The sequence below is a fragment of the Panulirus ornatus genome, chromosome 62, assembly GCF_036320965.1.
Source record: "Panulirus ornatus isolate Po-2019 chromosome 62, ASM3632096v1, whole genome shotgun sequence".
Lineage (NCBI taxonomy): Eukaryota > Metazoa > Arthropoda > Malacostraca > Decapoda > Palinuridae > Panulirus > Panulirus ornatus.
The window spans coordinates 9,906,732-9,925,967 of record NC_092285.1 but is presented as its reverse complement, the minus strand read 5'-3'; the positions used below and the strand labels follow the sequence as shown (position 1 = coordinate 9,925,967).

General features: G+C 38.0%; 1 long non-coding RNA gene across 1 annotated transcript; it reads left to right on the top strand.

The window, feature by feature from the left end:
- The first annotated feature begins 364 nt into the window (after positions 1 to 364).
- On the top strand, positions 365 to 19,017 carry LOC139767579 (uncharacterized). Its single transcript, XR_011717185.1, has 7 exons — positions 365 to 553; positions 5,222 to 5,299; positions 7,270 to 7,302; positions 10,874 to 10,930; positions 12,159 to 12,212; positions 17,497 to 17,547; positions 18,544 to 19,017. It is a non-coding gene; the product is annotated as an uncharacterized lncRNA (long non-coding RNA).
- The last annotated feature ends 219 nt before the right edge of the window (positions 19,018 to 19,236 follow it).

Sequence of the window (19,236 nt, the reverse complement as noted above, 5' to 3'; positions counted from 1 at the left end):
CAAACCTGACCTCACTTGTTCTTAATTGGCTCAAAAATGTCTCAACTCCCCTAATCACCCTCGTGTCGACCTGAGCCCCTAATCACCTTCGTCTCGACCTGACCCTCCAATCACTCACTGTGACCTCGTCTTCTACACATCTAACCTGACCTATTAAACCCTATCATTGTTTCCATTCGTGTGTGTGTGTGTGTGTGTGTGTGTGTGGCGATCCATCAGATTACGCGGCCTATTACACGCCATCGAGAGAGAGAGAGAGAGAGAGAGAGAGAGAGAGAGAGAGAGAGAGAGAGAGAGAGAGAGAGAGAGAGAGAGAGAGAGAGAGAGAGAGAGAGAATCACACTGAGCAAAATGCCTATCGATGATGACCCCAATACATATTTATCTTTTCCCTTTCATGGCTCTGGCTGGAACTGTTCAGCTTCAGTGTTGAGAGAGCTCAGCTAAGCCGCAGACGTGTGTGGTGGCACTAAGCTAGAATACCACATCTGTTGTCAACGGGAAGACCACATCTGTTGTCAACGGGAACAAACACTAGATCAACATCCACCAGGTGAGCGCCTGACAATATTTAACGGGTCGGTTATTAATTCACATTCGTACAGATTACATTAAGTCTCTGCACAGATTACATTTTCCTCTCCAGAAGATGTGTGAGAGAGAGAGAGAGAGAGAGAGAGAGAGAGAGAGAGAGAGAGAGAGAGAGAGAGAGAGAGAGAGAGAGAGAGAGAGAGAGTTGGCTTCAGGCAAGACAATCTTCAGAATTTAAACCGAATCATATGCCTTTTCGCCAAATACAAAAAAAAAAACTAGGTATGAATACAATGATTCAGAATACTCATAGAAACCTAGCCCACATATCACATTCATACGTACATATATCTACTACCTAACTGTCTTTCAAGGCTCTTGTATATTGCTATCACCAGTGATAGACTTCAACTCAACCTTTCCGGTTCATCCTTCCCTCCCAAACCCCATATTCTTGGACTATACTGTCCCTAAATCCTTCCTTTACCTCCATACTTACACCTCTACCCTTCATTATTCTATCAAGGGACCTAGGCACTCTTCTACCCTGTACTGCTCTCTCCCTTATCCCAGACTAACCCAAGACAGCTCCTAAATACTTAAATTCTCTCACCTCTTCCAGTCTCTCTCTCCTCATATCCAAAGCATACACTTTTTTCACTATATGGCTTTACAAAACATATACTCTCATTTTGTTTCCTTTCAAACACCATTACTTTTACTTATATTTACCTTCAATTGCCAACACACATGGATAAGCTTCTGCAACTTCTCACTCAGCAAAAATACTGTATCACACAAAATCTGGTTTACGACTAGATACAACATTACACCGCCACACTACACCTCTACACTCCGTTTCCCTAATTTTGCTTTCATCTCTCTTATCACCATCCATATCTATATTCAAAATCCATTGTGACATACAACCCTACCTCACACGTACATGCATGCTGAAACTTTCACTCATCTCTCCATCCACTCTTACACATGCATTTGCTCCTCTACAGAAGACTTTCACACCATCCATCATTTAACAACTGTTGCCTCATCTTCTCCCACACTCATCAGTTCCTCAAAATAATCTTTCCATCTTCCTTTCACTTTCTCCTTTGATTGAGCAACTCCCCTTCCTTACTTCTCAAATAAACATTTCCACTTTTACATCTACCTCTTTCCTTTTTTCACCTCTTTGCAATATAATCTCTTATTACCCCAAAACTTTTCACTCGACTCTCTTCCAAAATCTTCATCTACTCTTTCTTTGCTTTCTTCTATCACCTTCTTAGCATTCCACTTACATATTTCATATTGTTCCGTCCTTTGCTAAACTTCCACTGGTACTTTCCTATCGAGCAATCTAGCGTATGCCTTTTTTTTTCCTTTTCCACAGCATATCTGACCTCTTCAGTCCACCAAGCCTTGCTCTTTTCATTCCTATATCTAGTTTGCCAACAATTTCACCTCTCCATTCTTCCTAACACCATACCACCATTTTCCCTAATCCTAATCCCCACAAGAACTGCAAAATGGCAAGTCTTAACTCTAACATCTAGCTCAAGCCTTTTTCAGTCTTTCATCCACTGTTATGTAGTCAATCATTCCTCATTCATGTATATATATGGATCATCTTATGCTGAAAGAAGGCATTTGTACGGAATAAACCTCTCTCAGAAAAAACATCCACACAATAACTTCCGTTCTCATTTTCTCCAGGCACTCCCCAGTTACCGACTATCTCACCAATTTCATTACAACCAACTTTTGCATTGATATCACCCATTATGACCACATTCCTCATTTTGAAAACAGTTTATAGTCATTCAAATTTCTCCAGAAATGCTTCATTTCATCCTTACCTCGTACAGTCTTCATACTCGAGGACATATACACACACCCATGCATACTTCACATTTCCAATCTTTCCTTTCACCCAAGCTATTCTTGATCCATTTCTTCCATGCTCTGCACCACCCTCCTACACTCTTGGTGATAGCAGAATTGCACATCCTCGTTTCCCTCTTTCCTGATAATTTTCACTCATTCCCATTCATACCAATCCTCCTTCCAACCCCTCTCATAACTTGCACTCATCATTTCCATATTTTCTCCTCACACCCTGCCCAAGCATATGGGTTTCCCCAATCCCCAGCACATCTAAGCTAAAACTTTTAAACTTCTCCACAAGCTAACTCCTTTTACTTACACCTGTCACCCCACTTATATTCAGCGCTGTCACCCTCAATTGCTTGTCTTTTTTACTCAGGATCGCTGATAAACTCTAGTGCCACTTCTTAGCCTTTTGCATCTCATCCATGCCCTAAAAACTAAAAATTGCCAGAGCACCTCAGGTGTTTGTCTTTATTTAAAAGGACTGACCCTGATGGAGCTGGGCAAAACCTCCCCCTTCAGTTCTAACCCTGAGGGGTGTATTAACGAGGCCATCATGAGAAAGTGGGGTAAGACTTGGACACACTACAAAACAAGAGTATCCACTTGAGGTTCTGAAACAAAAATTTTCCCCAATTTTGAGTCCATTCACAGTAGCAGCACTTCCTAACCTCATTGGTTAAAATTCTACCACTATACAAAGCTGTGTTTCCTTAAAAAGAAAACTATATACATCAGCTGTAGTGGCAATTTGATTCATACCAAAAGAATTTGTTAAGCTAATCAAATGAATGAGTTATGAAAATCCATGAAAAACAAGATGAAAAATCTACACTAAAATAATGCAGTAACTATTTCAACAAGGAATGCACTGACTGAAGCAAATTCCAAACTATCATATTTTTCACTTGTTTGACCAAAATGTGGCATACAATATACAAAAAGCTTTTTGGTGGGTGTTATAAATGCAGTAGCATGCCTTACTCAATTGTAAGTCCCTCTAATTCCTGAATGCAAACGAAAATTAACAGTTAAAAATATACTGAAGTAGTTTAACAATACTATGAATCATAAATTTTACTTTATATCTTTAGTACCCCTAACCTAATGTCTATCTATTAAACCACATTGAAAGGTACCAAATGAACAAAATTATTTTCTGCAATACATTATCAACAGCAAATATAAATGATAAACAAGAAATCATAAGAGTAATAATACACCCTTTACTTTCTGTAAAAAACATGTTCCATAAAGTGCTACAAATACAGAAAGAATGACCAGAAAATGCACACTAAGGGAATTCAAAACTAGTTTCACATTCACAAGCGTTGATTCTGTTTTCAGTGTTAGACCCCAAGATGATTTATGAAATTTTTACCATCAGTAACCCAAGTTGTGACCCCTTAATGCATGATCTTTGTCAAATCAGTGGATAGTCCTCAGTAAACTGATGCATTAATCTTCACAAACATGGCTGAAGAGCTTGACCACCTGGTGTAAGATACTAACACAGTGGGTGATCCACAGTAAAAATTCATGAACCATATATGGGGACCCCTATATAATGTTTAATAATTTTCAACCCAATTCTCATCGGTCAGCTGGATGGGTCAAACAGAGAGCAATACCTAAGTCAGTTATGTGTGATCCTGACTAACTGCATTCATACTCATTACCTTACTAAACAACTTTGTAACATGACCTATGATTCTTGGGAGCTTACTCCATAATCCTTACTAATTTAGTGGCTGATTCACAAGTTCGGTGCAAGATATTTACAATCCCAATTACATTTCTAAATTAGTATTATTCTCAATACCTTAGAACATGGCAACAATAACCTGGTTCCTCTTTTCAGTAATTCAATAAATGATCCACATTAACTAAGCTTTTTCAGTAATCTACTTAAATCTCAAAAGTAACTGAGTATCATCTTAACCAAACTCTTATATAACATGTGGATACAAACAGTGCAGTGACATGAACATTTGAGTTTGAGGACTTTTTATAAGGGACTTTTTTTTTTCAAATCTGGGATATTCTTTAAAACATGGTTGCACGTAAAGGCTCTATATACAATTTACTCTCATCACAGTCTTAGAAATCAGTTTTTGTCGAGTCCTAAAAGACAAACAATAATAATGGTTCCTGACAATTTGGTGCAAAACAAGTTGGTACTTGACCCTCAGCAAACTATTCCCACATGTTAGTTTCTAACTTTGGAACGATCCTCACTGAACTGGTGCATTACAGTTATAGCGATTCAGTATTGTCAGTGAAATACACTCCTTCACTATCCTACGATGAGACCCATTTTAAATTGGTCCACAATCATTGGTATCTGGGGACAAAGTCCACACTGATTCTTTTTTAACAAGTTGCATGATCCTCTGTAACTTGATGCACAACATAATTCCAGTTAATGTGATTTAACCACACTCAATGGTATAATATCCACAAAGAATTCTTCTGTAACTTGATGTAAAACATAATAGGTCTTGTTAATTTGATGATCTATCCTCACTCATTAGTATACTATCCTCAGAGACAATCATTCATAATAACTTGTGCATAAAAGGACAGTAACACGAGACTCGCTTACACCAAGCTGGCCGGCCCTACAATAAGCTGGATATGATCTACATTAACTTAGATGTTACTAACTTGGTCCTAACCTCATCATTTGAAGGCCAATACCAAGATGATGCATCTTTAGCATTAACCATGCTTTATGTAATACAACCAAAATATTCTTGAATGTGAGTGTCTTCATGGACTTTTAAATTCCTTTCATCAGGTGTGTGCAAACTACCAGGAGCTCAGTGCAAGTGTTAATAAAAAAAAAAGCAGGATGGGAACATCATTTTCTAAAAAGGTGAGTTTCTGTTACTTTGTCATAAACTTGACAAGTATACATATGCTTGTGTTTGCACAAACACCCAGTCAGATTTTACAAATATGTATTATTTTATAGATAATAAAATTATCAGCACAAAAATCTTGATTTCTTAAAATGAAACACTGAAATCATATAAAATGTAAAAACTTTCCCACAGAGCATCCACAAAGATTATAGGAGACAGAATAATCTGAAAAGGGATACATCTGAGTAGTAAAATAATTCCTTAATGTTATCAAAAAAATTTTTTGGGGAAAAATATATTACTGCTTCCCATGTTTTAACTTCAAATTCAAAGACTAGCAACTGTAAAAAGAAACAAGAAAAAGACTACAAACAAGTAGGTCTTGCTCTGAGAGAGGGCTATCAAGTAGTTCTCGCTTGCCTGCTACAAAACAGAACAAAAATGTTTTCTGCAGACGTTTTTACAAATTTGTCCAGTGTTTCTTAATTGTTTCCTAACTTATGCAGAAAACATTAAAGATTATCTCCATCTTTCTTGGTAGATTCTCAATGTCAGTCACTATAAAAAAAATAACTGGACACTTAAAAACCAACTCAAGCTATGTAAATATGATTAAGATTCTACATCACAAGTATGATTTTGTACAATCTGCACATGGTTAATTATGATATAACAACCATCATTAGTGATCTATGCACAGTAAATTACATTTTTTCTACTTACAAATGTCACATGGCTGGTATGCAATACCAATGGGAAGGCCACCTCACATGAGTTATCCACAATGAACAGAGTACCACTAACAACTTTTTTTCTTTTTATAGTGATCAACGTGGCACGGACAATATGTCTCAATCTAGGCCATTTCATGTGAAAGAAAAAAGTAAGGGATAAAAGGAGCACTTAATTAAGGCTCCACAGGCATTTGTAGATTTAACTTTTATGGTTATATGAAGAGGAAAAGACCAAAGAAGCTGTTTGAGGGAAAGTGGTGGTATCATGACGATCAATTCTCAAGTGGCTGGACTCCACAAAAATGCTGTGGGAAGCAGCAACCAACATGCCTCAGGTAATAAATAATCTTGGGTGTGGGAACACATGCAGATAAACAAGAACAGTGGCCTAATAGTATAAACTGAACAAAGATAGCAGCAATATTACAGAATATGAAAAGGGATGGAAGGCTTGTCATTCCAAACTAGTTTAACAAGAAGGGGAAGATGAGCTCCCCCGGATGTGTGAGCAGTACACCGTATTTTGGTAATAAAATCCCTATAGATGTGAAATAGCTGCTCACTAGAAAAACAATGAAGATGAAAAAAAAGGGGTCAAATATGTTAAAAGAGTGGTCATAATGGTCTGGAAATTTGTTAGGATGTTCAAATGTTTGTTCCGCCTTGGTTCAGCAGGATCATCCGGGTTAGAACCTGACCAATTCTTATGGAGTGTAATGAAATCCTTTGCACGGGCTGTCAGTAAATGTATGTGAAGAGAAAAATACTGTAAAAAAGTCAAACAAATTGTAAATAGAGAAACTGGAGGGAAGAAAATTCAACACAAAAGCAAGGTAACAAAGAAGAGAGATTTTGAATCAGTTTTTGCCATCCTCAATGTACGAGTAAGCAGCAACAATCTCAGCCTCAAGTATGACCTTACCATATCTTTTACAGAACTGGAATAGGCCATTCATCAACTAATCATCTTGTTCCCAATCACTACATCCATCCTCCATCATCGTAAATATTAGTCGGAGGAAGTTTAACTCATAAGGCATGTTATGCCTGTTGGTCACTAGAAAAACAAAGGGCCATTCAAAGAGCAACTCTTTGATCTAAAATTCAACCCCTAAGATTCTGCATTATAATAATTTTGCACATAAAACCTTTGTACATAATAGTTATGCATATGGTAAACTATGAGATTTCAACTACCAAGAACAATGATCTATGTATAATATAATAACCTTTTTCTACATCCAAAGGTCACACAACCGATAACTGAAGCCACTAAGGAGGTAAGCACTGCTAAAAATCAAGTTCCAACTTAATATTGTAAGTTTCCATCATCCTTAATATTACCGCACATAGCAACAAACTCAGACATACATAACGAGATAGACCTCTCCATACTCATCTTAGCAGCTGGAAGGAACCATTCATCAACTAGTCATCTTCTCCCCAGTCACCACATATCCACCTTTAATCATAGCAAATATCATTCTGAGGGAGTTAACTCCGAAGGCATATTTTGCCCATGCCATGTCAGACACTAAAAAATAGTAAGTGGGCACTCAAAGAGCAACTTTTAATTTACCAACAAGGGTGGCTCCTCAGATTCTGCATGATTATAATATTTCACAATTTTGAACATAATCATGCATGTGGTAAACTAAGAGAACTATCATGAACAGTGATTTATATTCTATTATCATTATTATACTTAATCACAGTTTCCCCACATCTGCGAGGTAATGCGATGAAACAGAGGAAGAATGGCCTATCCACTCATACACATACACAACATATACACACAGACATATACATATATATATATATATATATGTACATATTCATACTTACTTGCCTTCATCTATTCCTGGCAATATCCCACCCAACAGGACACAGCATTGCTACCCCCTGCTTTAGCAAAGTAGCGCCAGGAAAACAAAAAAGGCCACATTTGTTCACACCCAGTCTCTAGCTGTCATGTGTAATGCACTGAAGCCATAGCTCCATTACAGTATATCACAATAATCACTTTCTACATCCAAAGGTCACAAAGTTGGCTCTTGATGCCACTGACATGACCATTGCCACAGAACAGATAAGATGTTCTCTAGTAATGGAGTCCCATCAATTTATTTTTTTAAATAATCGACATGACATGGTCAAAACATGCCCCAATCTAGACCATCTCTCTAGAAAAAAGTAAAAGTGAAGGATAGTATACATTAATCAGGGCTCTGCATTTGTTTATAGATCAGACTCAGAGAAAAAGAGAGGTTATACAAATGGAGAAAGACAAAAAAACCTATCTGAGGGTAGAAGAAGGTATCATAAAGGTCAGTCCCTGAGTATTCTGACTCCACAGCAAAATGGTGGAAAGCAGCAGCCAAACATGTGCCACTGGTCCAAACCCTGAGGATGGAGACACGAGCACAACAACCATGGTAACATCCACTGAATAGATGTTACTCGAGAAAAATAATTACAGCAACTATGGTAGACAACAGTTCCAGCTTTTGGGAAGCAAACCTTGTAATGTTGATTATAAAAGGTGACTAAGAGTGGAGAATATGGTAACTCCCAACATGTTTATGTTCTTACAGGGATGGATTGTGGTGTTTTGAACCTAAACAGAGAGAAACAATTGATTCTTAAAAAGAGATATAGCGAGAAATTCCATTTTAGCACAATTAAATTTCAAAAGTTTACTCCTTCCATTCTCTGAAATGCTGCACAGATGCTAATTGAGGGGGATTATGATCAGCATGAGAAAGTGCATAACAAACGGAGGAGAGGAGGAAAAGCAGGTTGTAGTAGGAACAGTGGAATCATATGCATGGGGATGAATAGGGTCAGAAGCAGAAGAGAATGTCATATACCGAGAAAATAAAGGGTAGGAACTAGGAAAGAACCCTAAGCAACACCACCAATGAAAGGACAGGAGAGGGAAGTAGCTCCATCAATGACTACTGAGGTGGAATGGCCAAAGAGGAAACCATGCATTAGAGAACAGAGAAGCAGTGAAACCAAAGGGATCAAGTTTAGAAAGCAATTGTTTCTGCCACACAGTCAGAATGGTCAGAAAGGAAACCATGCTTTAAAGAAATAGTCAAATAGTCAAAGAAATGTACATTGTCAGGAGAGTTGGAGGAAAGGAAACAACAAAAGATAGGTAACAAAGGGCAGAGATTCTGAATCAATTTGTCATCCTCAATGCAAGAGTAAGCAGTAACAGTCTCACCCTCAAGTAACATGATGGACCTCTATAAATCCTCTAGAAGCTGGAATGGACAATTCATCTACTAATCATCTTGTTCCCAACCATCCTATATTCATCCTAAATCATAGCAAATATTATTCAGAGGGAGGTAACTCCTGAGGCATGTTTTGCCATGCCAGTCACTATAAAAAAGAAAGTGGAAAAACAAATCAATCAACTAATGAGTGTGGCTCCTAAGATTCTGCATCACAAAAACAATTTCTCACATTTTGCATATAATAATCATGCACATAAGCTATAACTAACATGAACAGTGATTATGTACTGTACAGTAGTAATTTTCTACATCCTAAGGTCACACAGGTAGTTTCCAGAACCACTGATGAGACCACTTCCACCACAGATCTGGCAAGATGTTAACAATTAGAGCACAACTAGGAAAATTCTTTTTTTATAATGATTGACATGGCATGGGCAAAACGTGCCCTAATCCAGTCCATCTTGGTAGAAAAAAGTAAAAGGGAAAGATAGTAGATATTAATCTGGGATCTGCAGATGATTGTAGATCTAACTTACAAGAAGAGAGGTTCTATAAAGTGGGAAAGTCTAAAGAAGCAGTCTGAGGGAAGCAGAAGGTATACCAGCCAATCCTCGAGTGGCCAGACTTCACAGTAAAACTGTGGAAAGCAGCAGACAAACATGCCACCAGTAAAATCCTTGGAAATGGAGACAAGCAGATATATCATAAGTACAATGGAGAGAGCAGCTACATTGCATTATATGGAAAGGGATCATTAGGGAGTGATGCTATAAGAATTAACAAGACTGAAGGTATTTGATTTCACTGTTGTTAACAGAGAGGTGGTCGATAAGCTGTCCCACATATGGAAGCACTATTCCACACTTGGGTGAATAAAGAACTTGCAAAATTGAAAAAGATGCTCAAATATTATCAAAGTACCTATAGTATAAAACACTCCTAGTTTTGGGAAGCAAACTTTGAAATGTTGACTATCTAAGGTATTTAGGACAGCGGATAATGTGGTTAAGCCCAAAATGTTTATTATTGGAATATGTTGTGGCATTTCAAAATTGAACAAAGGAAAACAAAAGATCGAGATATTTGTTCTCATACCTGACGGTTGCCAACTGAAACTAAAAAAATATGTTCTGCTGAAAATTTAGTTGGCTCAACCTATAGATGACAGACATTACTGTAATCTAGCACTTTTACTCAAGTAAATTTCAAGGCCTCTTGGATGCATTCAAGGTCAAAGCAACAATTCATTTCCTTAAGTAATATCAATTACTTTTCTAGAATGGTAATGACTAATGTAACAGTATGTAGTACATTCATAAAGTCTCAATCTCTTCATTCCAATACACCTAACTGTACCTAGCATTATCATGTCAGTTAAAATAATGTCATATATACTGGAAGTAGTATTGATAGGAGAATACCGAGTTATCAAACAGTGTTCTATCTAGATACTTTTTAGTCCATAGTGTAGCCTTAGAGTACTCTACCCATCTCTATAAATTTGAAACAATGATGATTAAGCACATGGTAGCCTATGAGATGCCAACTATCAACAACAGTACTTCATGTATAGTACAGTAATCATTTTCTACATCCAAAGGCCACACAGGTAGTTTCTGGAACCATTGATGAGACAACCACCACCACCACAGATCAGGTAAGATAATTACAATTAATAAGGTTACCACTGGGTAGATTCTATTGTAAAATCTATGTGGCAGAGGCAAAACATGCCCTTATCCAAACCATCTCAGTAGAAAACAGTAAATGGGAAATATAGTAGATATTAATCTGGGATATGCAGGGGTTTGTAGATCTGACTTAAAAGAAAAGAAGTCATATTAAGTGGAAAGTCAAAAGAAGCTGTCTAAGGGAAGAAGGTACACCAGCCAATCCTTGAGTGACCAGACTCCATAAAAAAACTGGAAAGCAGCAGCAAGCACGCCACCAGTCCAAACCATGGAAATGGAGACACAAGCAGATATAAGCTCAATGGTCATAACACTATCTTTTTAATGGAGAGAGAGCAGCTGCATCATAATATGGAAAGGGAATGTTGGGATGCGATGCTAGGAGAATTAACTAAAGGTTTTTGATTTCACTCGTTAACAGAGACAGAGAATGAGCCATCCCAGATGTGGGAACACTACTCCATACTTGGGTGAATGAAAATCTTGCAGATGTGAAAAAGATGGAAACAAGATGTATTATTAAAGTACCTACAGTATAAAACACTCCCAGCTTTTGGGAAGCAAACTTTGAAATGTTGACACCTAGGGTAATTTTGATTGTGGATATTGGGGTTAATCCCATGTTTATGTTATTACTGGGATGAATTGTGGCATCTTTTAAGTTTAATAGAGGAAAGCAAAATATCGTGATTTTTCTCATACTTGAGGGTTGCCAACTGAAAAAATATGTTCTACTGAAAGTATAGTTGGCTCGAATTACAGATGACCGAGATATTACTATAATTAATCTAGCACTTCTACTCAAATTTCAGGGCCTTTTTACAGCATTTATGTTTGAAGCAACCTATATTTCCTTAACACCAATAACATTTGTAGAATTTTAATGACTAATGTAAAGCATGTAGTATATTCATAGTTAAAGTGTCTTAATCCATCTCTTCATTCAAATACACCTAACTGTACCCTGCATTATCAAGTCTAAGTAAAAATAATGTCATACTGGAAGCAGTATTGATTAGAGAAAACAGTTATCTAATAATGTTCTGGATAATTTTTAATCCATAATGTAGTCTCAGTAGTCTAACAATTTCTATAGATTTAAAACAAAGATGAGTAAGCACATGGTAGCCTGTGAAATGCCATCTATCAATAGTGAGTCATGTATTGTACAGTAATTATTTTCTACATCCAAAGGTCAAACAGGCAGTATCCGGAACCAATGATGAGATCACCTCCACCACAGACAAGGTAAGATGTCTACAATAAATAAGAAAACCACCAGGTAAATTCTATTTCATAATCTACATGGCATTGGCAAACCATGCCCCAATCCAGGCCATCTTGTTAGAAAAAGTATAAGGGAAAGATAGCAAAAACTAATCTGGAATCTGCAAGTGTTTGTAGATCGACTTAAAAGAAAAAAGATTATATAAAGTGGAAAGTCGAAAGAAGCTGTCTAGGGGAAGAAGGCATACCAGCCAATCCTCAAGTGGCCAGACTCCACAATAAAACTGTGGAAAGCAGCAGCCAAACACATGCCACCAGTCCAAACCACAGAAATGGAGACATGCAGATATCTCAAGCACAATGGCCATGATAATATCTATTTAATGGATAGAGAGCAGCAACATCACATAAAACAGAGGGAATGTTCGGAGGTGATGCTAGGAGAATTAACGAGACTTAAAAGTTTTTGATTTCACTTATCAGAGATGAAGGATGGGCCATCCCAGATGTGGAAACACTATTACATACTTCAGTGAATAAAAATCTTGCACATGTGAAAAAGATGCTCACAAGAAGTATTATCAAAGTACCCATAGTATAAAACACTATCTTTTGGGAAGCAAACTTTGAAATAATGATTATCTAGGGTATTTAGGACAGAGTGAATAATCTGGTTAAGCCCAATATGTTTGCTATGACTGGAATGAATTGTGGCACTTTGAAGTTGAGCAAAGGAAAACCAAATATCAAATTTTTTTTTCATACCTGAGGGTTGCTAACTGAAACTGAAAAAATATGTTCTACTGAAAATATAGTTGGCTCGAATTACAGACGATTGAGACATTACGATAATTAATTTAGCCCTTTTACTCAAGTAAATTTCAAGGCCTCTTGAAATCATATTACATTACATTTCTAGAATAACTAATGTAACCATGTAGTACATTCAGTTAAAGTTTCCGAATCTATCTCTTCATTCCAATACACCTACGTGCACCATGCATTATCATGTCTCAGTAAATATAATGTCATAGATACTGGGTATAGTATTGATAGGAGAATACAGAGTTATGAAAAAGTTTTCTTTCTTAATTCATAGTCTATAATGTAGTCTTAGAGTACTCTAACCATCTCTATAAACTTGAAACAAAGTTGATCAAGCACATGATAGCCTATGAAATGCCAACTATCATCAACAGTGATTTATATATCATTGAGAGGCAAGTGTTTTGGGAGCAGCTGAATGAGTGTGTTAGTGGTTTTGATGCACGAGACCGGGTTATAGTGATGAGTGATTTGAATGCAAAGGTGAGTAATGTGGCAGTTGAGGGAATAATTGGTATACATGGGGTGTTCAGTGTTGTAAATGGAAATGGTGAAGAGCTTGTAGATTTATGTGCTGAAAAAGGACTGGTGATTGGGAATACCTGGTTTAAAAAGCGAGATATACATAAGTATACGTATGTAAGTAGGAGAGATGGCCAGAGAGCGTTATTGGATTACGTGTTAATTGACAGGCGCGCGAAAGAGAGACTTTTGGATGTTAATGTGCTGAGAGGTGCAACTGGAGGGATGTCTGATCATTATCTTGTGGAGGCTAAGGTGAAGATTTGTATGGGTTTTCAGAAAAGAAGAGTGAATGTTGGGGTGAAGATGGTGGTGAGAGTAAGTGAGCTTGGGAAGGAGACTTGTGTGAGGAAGTACCAGGAGAGACTGAGTACAGAATGGAAAAAGGTGAGAACAATGGAAGTAAGGGGAGTGGGGGAGGAATGGGATGTATTTAGGGAATCAGTGATGGATTGCGCAAAAGATGCTTGTGGCATGAGAAGAGTGGGAGGTGGGTTGATTAGAAAGGGTAGTGAGTGGTGGGATGAAGAAGTAAGATTATTAGTGAAAGAGAAGAGAGAGGCATTTCGACGATTTTTGCAGGGAAAAAATGAAATTGAGTGGGAGATGTATAAAAGAAAGAGACAGGAGGTCAAGAGAAAGGTGCAAGAGGTGAAAAAGAGGGCAAATGAGAGTTGGGGTGAGAGAGTATCATTAAATTTTAGGGTGAATAAAAAGATGTTCTGGAAGGAGGTAAAAAAAGGGCGTAAGACAAGGGAGCAAATGGGAACTTCAGTGAAGGGCGCAAATGGGGAGGTGATAACAAGTAGTGGTGATGTGAGAAAGAGATGGAGTGAGTATTTTGAAGGTTTGTTGAATGTGTTTGATGATAGAGTGGCAGATATAGGGTGTTTTGGTTGAGGGGGTGTGCAAAGTGAGAGGGTTAGGGAAAATGATTTGGTAAACAGAGAAGAGGTAGTAAAAGCTTTGCGGAAGATGAAAGCCGGCAAGGCAGCAGGTTTGGATGGTATTGCAGTGGAATTTATTAAAAAAGGGGGTGACTGTATTATTGACTGGTTGGTAAGGTTATTTAATGAATGTATGACTCATGGTGAGGTGCCTGAGGATTGGCGGAATGCGTGCATAGTGCCATTGTACAAAGGCAAAGGGGATAAGAGTGAGTGCTCAAATTACAGAGGTATAAGTTTGTTGAGTATTCCTGGTAAATTATATGGGAGGGTATTGATTGAGAGGGTGAAGGCATGTACAGAGCATCAGATTGGGGAAGAGCAGTGTGGTTTCAGAAGTGGTAGAGGATGTGTGGATCAGGTGTTTGCTTTGAAGAACGTATGTGAGAAATACTTAGAAAAGCAAATGGATTTGTATGTAGCATTTATGGATCTGGAGAAGGCATATGATAGAGTTGATAGAGATGCTCTGTGGAAGGTATTAAGAATATATGGTGTGGGAGGCAAGTTGTTAGAAGCAGTGAAAAGTTTTTATCGAGGATGTAAGGCATGTGTACGTGTAGGAAGAGAGGAAAGTGATTGGTTCTCAGTGAATGTAGGTTTGCGGCAGGGGTGTGTGATGTCTCCATGGTTATTTAATTTGTTTATGGATGGGGTTGTTAGGGAGGTGAATGCAAGAGTTTTGGAAAGAGGGACAAGTATGAAGTCTGTTGTGGATGAGACAGCTTGGGAAGTGAGTCAGTTGTTGTTCGCTGATGATACAGCGCTGGTGGCTGATTCATGTGAGAAACTGCAGAAGCTGGTGACTGAGTTTGGTAAAGTGTGTGAAAGAAGAAAGTTAAGAGTAAATGGGAATAAGAGCAAGGTTATTAGGTACAGTAGGGTTGAGGGTCAAGTCAATTGGGAGGTAAGTTTGAATGGAGAAAAACTGGAGGAAGTAGAGTGTTTTAGATATCTGGGAGTGGATCTGGCAGCGGATGGAACCATGGAAGCGGAAGTGGATCATAGGGTGGGGGAGGGGGCAAAAATCCTGCGAGCCTTGAAGAATGTGTGGAAGTCGAGAATATTATCTCGGAAAGCAAAAATGGGTATGTTTGAAGGAATAGTGGTTCCAACAATGTTGTATGGTTGCGAGGCGTGCGCTATGGATAGAGTTGTGCGCAGGAGGGTGGATGTGCTGGAAATGAGATGTTTGAGGACAATGTGTGGTGTGAGGTGGTCTGATCGAGTAAGTAACGTAAGGGTAAGAGAGATGTGAGGAAATAAAAAGAGCGTGGTTGAGAGAGCAGAAGAGGGTGTTTTGAAATGGTTTGGGCACATGAGAGAATGAGTGAGGAAAGATTGACCAAGAGGATATATGTGTCGGAGGTGGAGGGAACGAGGAGAAGTGGGAGACCAAATTGGAGGTGGAAAGATGGAGTGAAAAAGATTTTGTGTGATCGGGGCCTGAACATGCAGGAGGGTGAAAGGAGGGCAAGGAATAGAGTGAATTGGATCGATGTGGTATACTGGGGTTGACGTGCTGTCAGTGGATTGAATCAGGGCATGTGAAGCGTCTGGGGTAAACCATGGAAAGCTGTGTAGGTATGTATATTTGCGTATGTGGACGTGTATGTATATACATGTGTATGGGGGTGGGTTGGGCCATTTCTTTCGTCTGTTTCCTTGCGCTACCTCGCAAACGCGGGAGACCAACAAAGCAAAAAAAAAAAAAAAAATTTCTACATCCAAAGGTCAAACAGGTAGTCTCCGGAACCATTGACGAGACCACTATCACCGCAAATCAGGTAAGATGTTTACAATCAATAAGAGTACCATCAGGAAAATTTGATTTTATAATGGTCGAAGTAGCACAGACAAAACATGCCCTAATCCAGGTCATCTCAGAAAAAAGTTGATGGGAAAGATAGTAAAAATTAATCTGGGATATGCAGGGGTTTGTAGATCTGACTTAAAAGGGGTTATATAAATTGGAAAGTCAAAAGAAGTTGTCTAAGAGAAGAACATATACCAGTCAATCCTCAAGTGGCCAGACTCCACAACAGAATTGGAAAGCAGCAGCTAAACACATGCCATCAGTCCAAATCATAGAAATGGAGATACATGCAAATATCTCAAGCACAATGACAACAATATCTATTTAATGGAGAAAGAGCAGTAATATCACATAATACAGAAAGGGAATGCTGGGAGGTGATGCTAAAAGAATGTGTGAAGGTTTGTAGTTCACTTGTTAACAGAGACAGAGAATGAGCCATCCCAGATGTGGAAATACTTGAGGTGAATAAAAACCTTTTAGATGTGAAAAAGATCCTCTAAGGAAGTATTATTAAAGTATCTATAGTATTATACGATTCCAGCTTTTAGGTAGCAAACCTTGTAATGTTGATCATCTAGGGTATGTAGGACAAAGTGGATAATGTGGTTAAGCCCATGTTTATGTTATTATCAAGATGAATTGTGGCATTCTGAAAGTGAACAGACACAAACTATTCAGAATTTTTTTCATATTTGTGGGTTGCCAACTGAAACATGTTCTACTGAAAATCTAATTGGCTTGAAATACAGATGACATTACTTTAATCAATTTAGCACTTTTACTTAAGTAAATTTAAAGGCCTCTTGAAATCATTCATGTTTAAAGCAACATTACATTTCTGTAAGTAACATCAGTTACTTTCCTAAAATGTTAATGACTAATTCAACTATGTAGTATATTCATAGTTAAAAGTTTCTGAATCTATCTCTTCATTCCAATACACTTAACTGTACCTTGCATTACATGTCTTGGTAAAGATAATGTTTTATAGGCCATGGTAGTAGTATTGACAGGACAGTTCTCAAACACTGATCTTTCTGGATAATTTTTACTCCATTATGTAGTATTAACGTACTCTAACCATCTCTATAAACTTGAAACAAGAATAATTATACATATGGTAGACTATGAAATGCTGACTATCAACAGTAATTCATGTATAGTACTAGTAATCTTTTTTGTACCTCCAAAGGTCACAGAGTCGATACCCGAAATCCCCGTTAAAATCTTCGGCATAAACGAGGTAAGATCTTAAACAGTCAAGAGAGTATAACACCATTACTAACAAACCCTACCCACAAAGAACATAACTGACCTCTTCTATATGGATGCTAGGCATAGGCCCTAAATAAAAAGGTAGAGATGGGAATGGATGTGTTAGAAATGGAATGCCTGAAAACATTTGGCGAGGAGGATGAATTGGTCAAGAAATTATGAAGCAAGAGAAACTTGTGGTAGCATGAAGAGTATGAGAGCTGAAGAGAGTGTGCCAAAATCATTTGGACACAGAGGATAACATACAAAAGACTGCAAGTACATGTATCAGTAGTGGAGGAAACAAGAAGGGAGAGATCAAATTGGAGATGGAAGGCTTGAGTGAAAAATGTTCCAAATGATTAGGGTTTGGGCATGCAGATAGGTGCAAGGCATGCAATGGACAGTGCGATTTGGAGCAAATTGAGGTTGGCAACTTGAACATGGGTTATATTTGATAGCTTGTTTCTCTCTACACCTCAAAGCTTTGGAACTCTCTACTTTCTTATGTCCTTCCCAATATCTATGAGCTGGCACATTTAAAAACATTTTTCACTTCCTCCAAAATTCATAAATACTACCCCTTGTCTCTCCTTTTACCCTTTTAAAATCCTCTCTATATTTCAATCAAAGCCTGGTCTTAATGTGGGTTTATGTCATAACTGGAGTCTCCATTGGATTGGATGAAGGCAAGCAAGTATGAATATGTACATGTGAAAGGTAGCGCAAGGAAACTGACGAAAGAATGGCCCAACCCACCCACATAAAAACGCCCACACACGCACATATACGTACCTATACATTTCGACGTATACATACATAGACATAATATACATATGTACATATTCATACTTGCTGCCTTCATCAATTCCAGTCGCCACCCCGCCACACATGAAAAACAGCTCAGTCCTCTGTTTTAGAAACTACCTCCCTAATGTGGGAAATGGTGAATATGTACTAATAATATACTGCATATCATTTTCAGTAACAGGATTCTCTCAACCACTACCGAGGTTCATCACTGCCTTTCAACGTTCACCAAAACTACCATTCACAACCAGCGTTCAATTGCACCAGTCAACATTCACATCCAACTGTTGATGGACCAGAGATTGGCTATTAACACAATTCACAGATGTTCACCATTCCTGATGGCTCATTCAGTGTGCCAATTGTCAGTGTTCACAATATGTGGATAAACACTGTCAATGGTCAGTGTTCAACATATGCAATGAAAGACCCCATTGTATTTTTCTAAGAATTGTTCCACCAACAATGAACAATAGTTTATCAAGGCCAAACTTTCCATTTCTCATGTACAGCAATGTAAGTTTCTTTTACAGCCTACCAACCATGAAATACTTGCAGCAAAACTTCCTGAAAAAATTAACTTTTCCACTGCTTGCTCGTTCAAAAATGTATTATAACGGCATAATTCTAAAATAAATCTAAAAAACTTCATATGGTAGAACTTGACCCAGAAATGTATATATTTCTTAAGTTGCCACTAGCCCCAGGGATAATAGATAGGGGAGAAAGAATACTGCCCTCATTCCTTATGTGTAGAAGGCAACTAAAAGGGGACTGATCAAGTGGCTGGAAATCCTTCTCCCCCGATTTACTTTTCAAAAAGATACAGAAGTTGGCCAATTGAGGATTTTTCCTCTAAGGTTCAGTC